This window comes from Erinaceus europaeus, chromosome 14 (genome assembly GCF_950295315.1).
Source record: "Erinaceus europaeus chromosome 14, mEriEur2.1, whole genome shotgun sequence".
Taxonomy (NCBI): Eukaryota; Metazoa; Chordata; class Mammalia; order Eulipotyphla; family Erinaceidae; genus Erinaceus; species Erinaceus europaeus.
In genome coordinates, this window is record NC_080175.1 from 53432688 (window position 1) to 53447327 (window position 14640).

Genomic DNA, 14640 nt, shown 5'->3' on the forward strand with positions numbered 1-14640 from the left:
AATAGCTAAAACCTGGAAGCAACCCAGGTGCCCAACAACAGATGAGTGGCTGAGAAAGCTGTGGTATATATACACAATGGAATACTATGCAGCTATCAAGAACAATGAACCCACCTTCTCTGACCCATCTTGGACAGAGCTAGAAGGAATTATGCTAAGTGAGCTAAGTCAGAAAGATAAAGATGAGTATGGGATGATCCCACTCATCAACAGAAGTTGAGAAAGAAGATCTGAAAGGGAAACTAAAAGCAGGACATGACCAAATTGTAAGTAGGGCACCAAAGTAAAAACCCTGTGGTGAGGGGTAGACATGCAGCTTCCTGGGCCAGTGCGGGGTGGGAGTGGGTGGAAGGGATGGGTCACAGTCTTTTGGTGGTAGGAATGGTGTTTGTGTATACTCCTAGTAAAATGTAGTCATATAAATCACTAGTTAATTAATATGAGAGGGGAAAATTAATTGTATGTCTCGAAGTTTTTCAAAACACAAACTGAATCTTTTCAAAATATAGGCTGTGTAATTGATATGCAGACTCTCTCAAAAGCCTAGACCAAGTAGATCAGAAGCAACCAATAGCACAGCTATATACAAGATACTGGGTACTGTACAGCAAACCCTAACAAAAGGACTTTTCAAAGTTAACCCAATTACCAAATAATGTGATGATAACATTAACTATCGATTGTCTTTTTGAACTCTAATACAGCAGGGACCTCACATCTCCACTATAGAGCCTCTACTTCCCCCAGTCCTGGAACCATTGGATAGGGCCCACTTTCCCATATGCCTCTCCCAATCCATATCAAATAATATTGCATCTGCCGATTACAACCTAACCAACACAATGATTGCCACCTCAACATGCTTCACTTCAGACTGTGTCCAGAGACTTCACTTGTGGAATGACAACCCTTCAGCTTCATTACTCAGGTGAAACCTTTCGTTTAATAGTATACTCTAATTCCATCTCAGGTGGTTCACTTTCTAACAAAGTCCCAAAACCTAGATATACACCAATTTCTGTGACAGAGAGCATATGTTCATAAGTATCCGTAAACTACTGCAAAATATATACCTGAAAGCAGAAGCACACTAAAGTTTGCAGTGAGTACCCCCCTAACACTTCCTCTCCACTATTCTAATCTTTGGGTCCATGATTGCTCAATAATTTGTTTGGATTCGTATGTTAACTCTCTTTTCAGTCACCAGGTTCCAGATGTCATCAGGATGCCGGCCAAGCTTTCCTGGACTGAAGACCCCACCAATGTGTCCCTGAGCTCCACTTCCCCAGAGACCCACCCTACTAGGGAAAGAGAGAGGCAGACTGGGAGTATGGACTGACCAGTCAATGCCCATGTTCAGCGGGGAAGCAATTACAGAAGCCAGACCTTCTACCTTCTGCAACCCACAATGATACTAGGTCCATGCTCCTAGAGGGATAGAGAATGGGAAAGCTATCAGGGGAGGGTGTGGGATATGGAGATTGGGTGGTGGGAATTGTGTGGAATTGTATCCCTCCTACCCTGTGGTTTTGTTAATTAATCCTATCTTAAATAAAAAAGAAAAAATAAATAAATTAAAAAAAATCCCTACTGAATTATGACCAGAAGTAAAAAAAAAAAAAACCCTTAGATTGCTCATAAATCACAAAACTGCAATAGCATAGCACTTCCCCTGCTAATTTAAGTCCTTCTCCATCATTCTGCATGTGATTCCAAATCCCTCGCTAAGACTGTTTTGCTTTGCTGTGATACACTAAGCCTAGTTCAAGTCCACCTTCTCTTTTCCCTTCCTTTCCTTGTTTCTTAAGTTCCAACTATCTTGGTCTGCTTCTAATTTCTTCTTCTAAGACCCCTTCTGTTTCATTGGTTTAATCCCCCCTGCTTAACACTGTATTCTATTTACATAACCACTGCTAACTAAACACCTCCCTGCCTCCAGGACATTGGTTTAATCCTCACTGTTTTGCACGCTTTTTACTTCTCCCCACCCCCTATCCTACATACATCCTCTTCGGAACTCTTCAGACTATATAAGGACAGGATTGTGATTAGAGATAGCTTAGATTGAGCTGAGTTCCACATGAATAAGGACTGAACTGTGTACCACTCAGCCATGAGTCCCTGGTCATCTCTCTCCAGCCTATGAAGCTAGCCCGGCATACGGGTGCCCAAACTGGGACAGGCATATGGTACCCAATGAGGTTGTCTCTCTACCGCCCTGAAGCTATCCCAGCCCAGCACAACTATAAGTGAGATCATCTGATTCTGGAAACGTGATTCTTTTGCAGTTCAGTATTCACCTCTCTGACATGAAAGTTATCTTACTTTTGTAAAATCATTTTATTTGGGGAGTTGATCGTTTCTAGTACAACTGTTGACATGGGGTACAATTTCTCATCTCCCTGTGGTAATTGTATGCAACATACTATTATGCCCAGCTTGTGCCTTTTTCCACAGTCATGTACCAAGGCTCCAAGCCCTTTCCCCATCCCCACCCTTCTCATCTTTCCCCAGACTCCTTTGCTTTAGTGTAATATACAGTTAAATAATAAATTCTTCTAAAGCTACTGATTCTTAAATAAAATATTTATTTGGGGCGTTGCACTGCATTTGTTGAATGATAGTCAGAATAGTATTCAGGGTGAAAATAGAATGACTTAAATATACTCCTGTTTCCTTCAGATGCCATCAGACTCCAGTAGGCTGTGGAGCCTAGGGTGGCGTTGATGCTATACCACTGTTTGACTCTGTCTCTACTCAGCGATATCTGTGCCTAAGATATTCAGTCTTGAACTCTGTATGCTTCTATTAACTCCACAATTCCTGGCTTTGCAAAGATGGTTCTCTGACAAAAGGGTTGGCTCAAGCAGCCACTTTCTCAAAGGGAGAAGCCAACATCTTACTGAGTTTTAAATGAAACTGCCAGGGATGTTGTCAATACTCCTTGCAACCACAGAGGAAAGCATATCAAAAGTCCTCACTGAATGCCTATCTGGAAACTGCTTTGGTACACAAATCTTCCCATGCCCTCTCTTAAATTTCATCAGAAATCAGAATGGAAAGCCTGGCACTGGTTTTCCCATCTGTGAATACTTTTGTGAAAGGAAATTGATTTATGTATGATATAATAGCTTCATCTCCCATGATTCCTTTTAAAATTTTTTTATTTACTTATCACTGGATAGAGACAGAGAGAAATTGAGAGGGGAGGGGAGATAGAGGAAGAGACAGAGAGACACCTGCAGTCTTGCTTCACCGCTTGTGAAGCTTTCCCCACTGTAGGTGGGGACCACAGGCTTAAGCCTGGATCCTTATGCACTGTAATGTGTGGACTTAATCAGGTGTGGCACCACCTGACCCCCATCTCTCATAATTTCTCACACACTGACTTATAATAAGTACTACATGTATAGAGTAGGCGTATACACAGATATACACACATAAGACTATTACCTTCCCCTACTCCAACATCTATCATGAAAGGAACCTCACTGTCAGAGGTTAGTTAGTGACAGTTCTGTGCTAGATCAGACATTTTATTCTGTCCACAGGAAGGGGATTTAAATTTGGAATGCTTGAGAACTGTGACTTTCAAATTAACCAGGGGCTAAAAGCATGTGGAAGTGCACAGAAATTCTCTAAGTGACCACCTCTGGATATACCTGTCCATTCACTCCAATTTGTCAGTTCATATATTTTAAAGGACCAACAGATTCCGGGCACTATAATCTGTGATACAGGCATGGTAGACATGTATAGCCTAATTTCCTTCTTGGTGGTAAAGAGGCTTACCTGGCTTGATGTGATATTATATCACATAGTATGGTATTCTTATGTGCCAAATGTTTTATATCCGCAGATTATAATACTAGGGGAAAATGTAATCATAATCAAAGATATAATTACACCCAAAATCTGTATCAATTCAGGCCAGGATGGATAGCTGCCATTCCAGAAAGGGAAAAGGTCCAATATAATTAGCATCTCTCCAGACGGATCATTGCAATCCGTGGAAGACTATGCTCTATTGCGACGTGAACTAAACTATCTGCAGCTGGTAGATTCAGATAACACTGTGAGTTGTGTCCCTAGAAACTGCCACTTCAAACACAACTCCTCATACTTCCAGCCACTCTTAAAAGTCCATCCACTTGTTTCTTCCAAAAACTTCTTAGTTTCCAATTTTCCAGGTCTTTCCTTTTGTTTATTTCTGGGCTACTATCAACTAGCTAACTAGTCTGACATTACTTCCTGTTGCACACAGCCTGACCCTCCTACAGATAACTGCTCCATCTTTTGAAACTATATAAAGCTAATGACATTTTGTGTCACCCCCAAAAGAGGCCTATATACATATCTCCAAATATAGACTACGTGACATATACATCTTGATCTCCCAGAAACTATGGTTTCTTCTTACTAAGGGAAGGGAGTTATAAAATGTTAAATTCTCCACTATAGAGCCTAAACTTCACCCAGTCCTGGTACCCTAGGGTTGGGCCTACTTTTCTGTATGCTTTTCCTAATTCTTATCAAATAATATTGCATCTGCTGAGTGCAACCTAATCAATGCAACGAGTGCCACCCCAGCATGCTTCACTTCAGACTGTGTCCAGAGACTTCAGGTGTGGAATGACAACCCTTCAGCTTCATCACTCGGGTGAGACCTTTCCTTTCATAGTATACTCTAATTCCATCCCAGGTGGTTCACTTCCTAACAAAGTCCCAAAACCTACATATAGACCCGGTGCCAGGAGATAGAGCCTATGTTCACACGTATCCATAAACTAGGGCAAATATATACCTGAAAGCAGTAGTACACTAGAGTTTGCAGTGAGTACCCCCCTAACACTTCATCTCCACTGTTCCAACCTTTGGGTCCATGATTCTTCAACAATTTGTTTGGCTTTGTATGTTAACTCTCTTTTCAGCCACCAGGTCCCAGATGTAATCAGGATGCCGGCCAGGCTTCCCTGGACTGAAGACCCCACCGATGTGTCCTGGAGCTCAGCTTCCCCAGAGACTCACCCTACTAGGGAAAGAGAGAGGCAGACTGGGAGTATGGATTGACCAGTCAACGCACATGTTCAGTGGGGAAGCAATTACAGAAGTCAGACCTCCCACCTTCTGCAACCCACAACGACCCCCTGGGTCCACGCTCCCAGAGGGATAGAGAATGGGAAAGCTATCAGGGGAGGGAATGGGATATGGAGATTAGGTGGTGGGAATTATGTGGAGTTGTACCCCCCATCCTATGATTTTGTTAATATCTCTTTTCTTAAATAAATAAACAAATTTTTTTTAAAAGAAGAAGACGAGGAAGAAGAAAGAAGAAAATGGCTTCCAGAAGTGATAGATTCATCATGCAGGCATCAAGAGAAAAAAAAAATTTCTCAGGACCAGGTGGTGACAAACCCAGTAGAATAAGTATGTTACTGTATTCAAGGATATAAGTCCAGGCCCCCAGGATAAACCTGAGTCATAAAACAATGCTGCAATGTCTATCTCTCTCATTCCCGACAACCACTATTTCTTCTCAATTTCTCTCAGTATCAACAAGGAAAAAAAAAATATAAAGGAAAAAATAAAAGAAGGAAAATAGCTATTGGGAGCACAATAGATTCATTCCCAGTCCCAGTGATAAACTTAGTGGCAAATAAAAATTATTAATAATAATATAATAATAATGTAATATATTACATAGCAAGTGACTAACCCAATCTTCATTATTGTCATAGAATCTGAATCTAATATTCCAACTTCTAGAGGTGTTATCATCTTTATCACTCATCAACTCCATCATTTTTATTGGGACCATTAATGGCTTAGAGTAAATATGGTTGTTGGTACACATGTTAATACATGTATAAAAGTTCTGTTTTCTGTAAAACACACTCATCTCCACCTCCCCTTCCTCAGAGTCCTTAACTTTGGTTCAACTCACCAAGTCCAGTTCAAGTTTAGTTTTGTGTTTCCTCTTCTTTTCTTCATTCTCAATTTCTGTCTTTGAGTGAGATAATCCCATATAAATATTTCTCTTTCTGGATTATATCACTTAACATGTTTTCTTCCACCTAAATTAAAGATTAGGTGAAGAAGGTGAATTCATCATTGTTAATAGCTGATATATATTCTAATATATGTATTTAATGGAATATATATATTCCATTCCCAACACACACACAAAGCTTAAATAGTGCCTTGTCACAGTAGACATTTACTTGAGTTTAGAACTGGCAGACTGATTAGCCATTTAAATGCAAGAACTATTATCTCAGCAAAAGTGCACCTGTACAAAAAGTCTATGCCCAGTCTCACCTGTGGATTCAAAATCCATGTCTAATCTACTGGTGGATTTACTGGGCTTTAATAGTTACGAGACAATAGTGACTCATATCATTCTCACTTATACTGTGACCTATATTTTGTCTCTCCATGGAGACATTGAATCTGTGAATAGATGTAAGATAAAGTTATGCACATGATAATGTTTTCTTAGTTCTCACCAATGAGGTTTTTATTTGTACTGTATAAGTTGCAGGGGAAAAGGACCCAAATGTCTTCCATTTAGTGTCTGCTTCATCAAGGTAAATTTTCACAAAGAATTGGATACTTATGATTAATCATAATGTACTTTACTCAGTAAATAAAAACATAAAACACATACAGGCAGAAGTGGGTCATCAAGAAAGAAGTGATAAGTAATTGATTTCTGGCTATTTGCATCCCAACCTTTCTACCTTGGATGAACTATTTTATTCTATTTTATTTTATTTTATTTTATTTTATTTCTAGGTTTATTGCTGGGGCTCAGTGCCTGCACTAAAGTCCACTGCTTCTGGTGGCCATCTTTGTTCCATTATTGTTGTTGTTGCTGCTGCTGTTGTTGCTGTTGTTGTTGTCCTTAGATAGGACTGAGAAAAATTGAGAGAGGAGGTTAAGACAGAGAGAGGAGAGACAGATAGACACCTGTAGACCAATTCATTGGTTGTTAAGCAATCCCCCTGCAGGTGGGGAGCTGGGTTCATTACACGGGTCACTGCACTGGTCCCTTGTGCTTTGTACTATGTGTGCTTAACCCACTATGCTATCCCAGCCCTGGAAGAACATTTTATCATCTGTTTAAATTATTGTTTTCTTCAATGTTTAAATTAGTTTTATTTACTGGATTGATTCAGCCAGAAATCTAGAGGGAATGGTGAGACAGATAAATACCTGCAACACTGTCTCACACTCTCAAAGCTTTCTCCCTGTAGATGGGAACCAGGAGCTAAAATCTGGGTCCTTGAGCATTCTAACATGTGCATTCAACATTTCCACCACTAGGTTCAAGCCCCACCTATATCTATCCCATAATATTTGCTTCTTCCTTAGGTGTTCTTCCTTTCTCTTCCCCTTTGTGCTGAAGCCAAATACAAAAGACTCAAGTCTCAGGTCATCCTGGTGGATTCACTTGATATCATGATCTGTTCATGTCACCTAAACCGGGTTACCAGGGACTCCTGGCCTTAACACTTCCTTAATAGTTATACCTCATAAAAGATGTATATGACTTTTTTCTTTTTTTTTATATCTTAAATAATTTTATCAAAGACTATCAATATAGAACATGATGAAATCACAAATAGATCGCAAGGATTTTTATCTCTTAAAGCGTCTCTGAGTGCAGGTGAGGCACTGTGACATCCATATGGGGTGCGGGGTGGGCTAGGAAGGACCTGACACTGGTTTCTAACTTCTGGAATAGATGTATGTGTGTATGTTTTTTTTATGATTTTTTTTTATTAAAGAAAGGATTAATTAACAAAACCATAGGGTAGGAGGGGTACAACTCCACACAATTCCCACCGCCCAATCTCCATATCCCACCCCCTCCCCTGATAGCTTTCAAGATCTTAGAATCATCATATTTATCTCAATATTATTATTTGACATCAGTACAATTTACTTTCTCTTTATGTAAACACCATTGCTGAATAGGAGTTGATTTTATTAGCAAATCAAAGTAAAATAATAATTTCACTATAACTGATTCTATTATATTATTTGCAATTGTCTCTATTTTTAGCTTATTTTATTATGGATATTCCACAGTTAATTATCTAGTGAATGAAAAAATAATTCTAGATGGAAACTGTTGGACCTTTGGGGTGGAGAGGCCTCTTCCTGGACACAAACTTCTGGCTTACCCACTCCATTGTGCACCAAATGCAGGGGCCCAGAAGGAATTTTTCAGGGCAGTAGGAGTGAGCCAACTGGATCTTTCCCTGTGTTCAGAGCAACCAGAGATCACCAGGGGAATGTTTCATGAACAATCCATTTATTGAATAGCAAAGTAGGGTGTATAAGGTGTTGTAGAAGGAAGTAAGTTATCCATTCCATATATGGTTTGAAAGAAGAGGGACAAAAAGAAATAGGGGTTGAGAAAAGGTCAGAGCATTCCTAGTAAATGTTGAACAAGGGGTCTAGTTGATCAAAGGAATGAAGGAAGTAGGGTTATCAATAACCAGCAGACAGAGAGAAGCCTTAAGAGAGGAGATGTAAGATTAAAATAACCAGAGGAGGTGGAGGAGTAAGGAAAATGTTCTTGGTTATAGTTTTACAAAGCAGAACAATTATGTGTGGGCCATGTATGATCAAAGAAGATGGACTTCTATTAACTTCTGAGTAAATGAACCAACTGGTTTGAGAACAAGGAAAAGGACTGCATGTAGAGTCTATTGTGAGGCAGGGAGGCTTACAGAGGAGACTTTTGGTGGTCGTTTTCATCCATGCTCAATCTCAGGTAGAGAGAGACTGATAGAAAAGGTCATGCCATCCAGACTCCCACATTTCAATAGGAGGTCCCATAACATGCTCAACCACTCCTCACAATTTCTTCACAGGAAATGAGATTAATGATCGCAACCTTGAGTGTTATGCATTCTTTTTTCATTTCTTCACCCATGTGTTTGTAATGGCATAATTAGCAATGGCTAGCTGATGCTTCAAGTCTCTGAAGAGTCAGGAAAATAGCAGGGGGACTGTATTTCCAACTGCAACAGGTTCACTAGGAAACAACCCTGAAATTTCAGATTTGCCTCTGAGCCTCCCAACAGTAATGAGCATTTGCTATTTTCTGAGAAACTAGCATATTTTCCTGAACAACAAATATGTGCCCTGTTTTGTCCCTTAGATTTAAGTTAATAGGATTCAAAAAGTACAAAGACATTGTGGGAGAGAGGATAAGACTAATGAAATCTAAAAGAGTTTTCATCAAATCCCAAGTCAAGCACTTGATGACCAACAATACTGAGCAAACCGTGAAATGTCTCTTCCCAAACCTCCTGGTGAAAGGCAATAGATTGCTACAGTCTTTTCAGGGAGAGTAATTCAAATAACTCCTAAGCATTGGTTCACACAAGGCAGTTTCCTACTGGAACACATTCATTTCAGAGGTCTACTGTTTAAAATATGAAATATACATGAGGAGTCTAGACAAGAAATTCTATTTTTGCCATTTCTCATATTCTCATGTGATCATCCTTTAGACAGAGAGTCACATATAAGCATCCACTTATGATCTGAGGACAAAACTGTGTAATAGTTGTTCACATTCCTTCTGAGATCCAGTTTATGGTTCACACAAAATAGACCTACATCTTTAAATCTTACATTTTTTTTATTGATTGATTTTTGCTACATCCAGCAGCCTTTTAAAAATGAATTTTCTTTCTTTCTTTTTTTAGTTTTTTAACCAGAACACTGCTCAGCTCTGGCTTATGGTAGTATGGGGGACTGAACCTGGGACTTCAAAGCCTCAGGCATGATAGCCTAAAAATGTATTTTCTTTCATTTGAAAGGACAGAGAGAAATTGAGAGTGAATGGGGGATAGACATGGAGAGAGAAAGAGAGATACCTGTAGCACTGCTTTCCTCACTACAGGTGAGGAGCAGGGGCTTGAACCTGGGTCTTTGAATGTGGTAATGTGTATACTCTACCATGTGTACCACCATTGGCCCCTAGGTACTAGGTTTATTTTTGAATTTTTATTATGTTTATTTATTGGATATGGACAGCCAGAAATAAATCAAGAAGAGGGAAGTATAGAGGGAGAGAAAGAGAGAAACGTCTGCTGTACTGCCTCACCATTCACAAAGCTTTCCCCTTGCAGCTGGGGACCAGGGAATTGATTTCTGGTCCTTGTGCATTGTAACATGGTGCTCAATGAGGTGCACCACCACCCAGACCCAGTTCTGAGCATCCTCAGTGTTTGAAACAGAATTTGTTTCACACGTCATGTCTAAGCCCAACTCTCCAGGAACAACCCTATTTGCTCAAACTATCTGCTCACGGTGAATAGAATTCCAAGAACCAACATGTCTTTCCTATCTTATATTTTTCAGATGCTAGCCACTTCTGGAGAAACTCTGTGAATCAACATTTGTGGGAGATTAGAGTGTGAAATACCCTAGATCCTGCCACCTGACATGTTGCCAAGGACTCTTGTGGGGTCAGTCAGCACTCTACTTTACCTAGAGCATTAATAGGATGAGTGACTTGTTATTTCAGATGTGAATATACTATCATGCAGGCAGCCACAAAGTCAGGGTAAATTAGAGAGTAATTTTGAAGATGCCATGCCTTTTCGAAGACGGACTCATCAGGCTCAAAAATGTGCTAAAAAAAGGTAGATAAAAGTACATATTTCTGTCACCAGTCCTCCCTGCAAAAGAGCTAGGGATGTCTGTAAATGGACTTTCTGTGATTTCAGTTCCTATCATTATAAGCCCTTGCATTATTTCTTGCTGAACAACAGCTTGACATCTTTTCTAGAGCCTGCTAGTACTGAAGCACATGTGATATTGATTATCAAAAATTAGCCTCCAAGACTAGGGATTTCAATGATGTAGGTGAATTCATTGTTCACCCATCAGACTTAAAAAAAATGCACATTTGAGGACTAGAGAGACAGTATCATGGTTCCACTCATACATAATGGACTTTCATGCCTAAGGCTCCCAGGTCCCATGTTCAGTCCTCAGCTCCGCCATCAGCCAGGGTTGAACAGTGCTGTAGTTTTTCACTCTGTATTTCTCACTCATTAAAATAAATAAATAATAAAAATTAAATGTACATTTAAATGTAAAATGCATCTAAGGATAGCAGTGGTACAGTTGAACTCAATAAATCTGGTTGGTGTTTTGATCATTTAAGCCAATTGCTATGCCTATTGGAACAATTTCTTTCGCGATTAGGGCCATACCATTCAGATCATCTTAAGTTTGCAAGTGTTCCCTATTAAAAAAAAATTAGATGTCTTAGTAAATATATGTGTGTGTGCACAAAATACACGTGTAACTTATAGGACTTTAATAATCAGTATGCCCTCCTTGACACTTATAAAATTATTCTAGGTTGGCAGGTGGTAGTGTATCCAGTTAAGTGCACATAGTACTGTGTGCAAGGATCTGCACAAGGAACCAGGTTTCAGTCCCTGCTCCCCACCTGCACTTCACAAGAGATGAAGCAAGTCTCCAGGTGTCTTTCTTTCTCTTTCTCTACTTCCCCCTCTCCTCTCCTCTGTTCTTAATATATCTCTGTTATAAATGGGGGGGATAAATCTAAATAAAATATTTTATAGGAGTCAGGCGGTAGTGCAGCAGGTTAAGCGCAGGTGGCACAAAGTGCAAGGACCAGAGTAAGAAACCTGGGTCGAGCCCCCTGGCTTCCCACCTGCAGTGGAGTGACTTCACAGTCAGTGAAGCAGGTCTGCAGGTGTCTTATCTTTCTCTTCCACTCTCTGTCTTCCTCTCCTCTCTCCATTTCTCTCTGTCCTATCCAACATGATGACATCAATAATAACTATAATAAAACAATAAGGGCAACAAAAAGGAATAAATAAATAAATATTTTAAAAAATACTTTATAGAGGCATATTTGCTCTCTTCTGGCTGCCAATGCACAGGAGATCCTAAAGAGAATAAGGCAGCACTCAGCAAAGGTTATGGAAAGTTCACTGGGAAAAACAAGTAATAAACACCAAGAGAAGCAATGAGAGAATGGGTATATGTGAAAGATGGTTAGGTCTTCTCTTCAAAAGAACATGAATAGAACAACTATTTAGTACAAAAATTCTCTTTATAAATTGTTACGACCACCTGTGGCCAGTAATTTCCTATACTTTCAGCTCCTTGCAGTGCTTGCTAATCCTCTAGCAGAGACCCTTAGACTCTTTTCCTCCTTTCCTTATAAATAAAGAGTATACAGTACATGGCCCAGGAAATGGCATAGTGGGTAAAGAATGAGATCCCACCCCAAGAGCTGGGCAATAGCACAATGGGTTAAGCATACATGGTGCAAAGCACAAAGACAAGCAGGGTTCTAGCCACTGGGTGCCCACCAGCAGTGGGTCCCTTCACAGGCAGTTAAGCAGGTCTATCGGTGGGTGTCTCACAAATAACCATGGAGGCAAAAAAGAAAAAGATAAAGCAGAACAAATTGTTTAATAATATTTTATGAAACTACCTCTGGCTTTATATATCATATGTGTGTTTGTCAATGGACATTTAATAACTTTAATATTACATGTTAGCCTGATAGCTAACATGGAGGTGAACTAAAAATATTGTCTGGGAAAATGGGATCAGAGTTGAGAATAGAACTAGAAAGCTTATTTAGGGCAGAGAGTAGCTCCCAAATTTGAAGAAAATACATAAATGCAATTAACTGTTTACCTCTTTGACCTGGAATTGGATATATATATATATATATATATATATATATATATATATATATATTCATATTTAGCACAGGAGTCTGTATGACCTCGGTGTCCCTGTGAGCTTGAGCTCACAGTCATTGGTCACAGCTGGCAACATTCTAGGCTGGACTCATTTCAGGACTAGTCTTCTTTGAGTGGCAGAACCAGAATTGGTAGTAACAACAAATGCTGGAGAGCTTATGGGGGCAAAGAAACCTTCCTACACTGCTGGTTGGAATGTAAATCAGTCCAACCCCTGTGGAGAGCAGTTTGGAGAACTTCCAAGAGGCTAGAATGAGAAGATTCTTTAAATACTATAACCTACTTTGGTAGGATTGGGAAAGAGAAGAGGTACAATGCTTTAAGTTTGATTAAATGGGTGTCAAATAGTTTTCCTCTCCTAAGTCACTAGCCTTAAGTTTAAATGTAATTAATATATCAAAAGATGAACCTCTTGCAATATTCAGACAATTCTAAGAGATCTTACTGAGTAGGATCTTCCAGGCTATTTTACCTCTGTAACAATTGATGTCTGGAGGTGCTAGAGGGAGAGATGCATATGAACTCAAGGGTGACTTAAGTAATACAACTAGATGTTCCATGTTGTCCTGCTCTAAAAGGCCTCTCAGATGAAATGGTTGTTTGGGAGCTGATCCTCAATCTGGTAAATTTTCATCCTTTAAAGGTAGCAGGTCACTCCTGGCATGAGCTCTAGATGCCAAGGGAACATATTTATTGAGGAAAGGTTGCTCTGGACATCCTGAAAAAGGTCTTGCTTTTTCTTGGCCTTTTGCCTAAGATCACATATAATATCTGTCCTTATCAGTTTAATATCTGATCCATCCTGCATTCAAGGACAATATATTAAATAGTTTTTTTTTCTTTTCTTTTTTTTTTTTTGAGCAGGGAGTCACAATGGAGGCTTGCTCTGTTTGCTCCACACATCTGTAGGGGTATTTAAAGACTGAGTTTATTCCCCACAAATTTAAATGTTTGTCACACATAATCTTAGTAAAGAATTGAAGAGGAAGCATGATTTGCATGAATTTTAAACTTTATCCAGGAAAACTGAGAATATTCACATGTGACAGACATGTGAGCCTAGAGAGAGAGAGATAGAGAGAGAGAGTCTGAGCCCACATGCTGGCAGGCTCACATACCATTGAAAACCACACCCATAGGTCTAGTGTATAAGCATTCAAGTCCTGTCTTCACCTCCTTGTTAAGCCACACCCATACCTGTTAGCAATCCCATTTCCTGTGCAGTAATTCCCTTCCCTCAGGCACACAGGTGTGGTGTTCTGGTGTGGCACAGCAATGTCTGTGTTGAAAATGAGGTCCAATTAAAATTACTTGTCAAGGCAAAAAATAAGGAGTTGAAGCAAGGCATTTATTCTTTTGCAAAAGGGCGTGCCGCCGACAGTGGTAGTCAGGCAGCAGCATGTCCCCCTAACCCTTCTTCCTTCTTTTATACTTGATGGAAAACTGTCTCCTCCACCCCTGGGATGGGCTTCAGATCTCACAATCTCCCCATTGTTTAAATAAGAAAAGGAAGAGAGTCTGAGGTTCTCTATTGGAGAATTATCACGCACTGCAAGGAACTATTATCTGACCTAAAGAATACAAAACTACAGGCACAGGTGGTCCTAACAATTTATAAAAATAATTTTTTTTTACTAAACAGTTGTTCTATTTATGTTATTTTGAAGAGAAGACCTATGCATCTCTAACACCTGGCATTGCAGTACTTGCAGGGATAGTACACCACCACCACCACCCCCAAAAAAAAGAAAAGAAAAATTCCTCCTTGAGCATTCCAGGGGGAGTTTGTAAGCTTGCAATGCCAGCTATTGACTGATCTTACAGATTCCGCCCATCATACTACTTATGATTCCAC

General features: G+C 39.7%; 1 pseudogene; it reads left to right on the forward strand.

Moving 5' to 3' along the window:
- The first annotated feature begins 13517 nt into the window (after positions 1 to 13517).
- On the forward strand, positions 13518 to 13689 carry LOC132532948 (U2 spliceosomal RNA; annotated as a pseudogene).
- Positions 13690 to 14640: the final 951 nt, after the last annotated feature.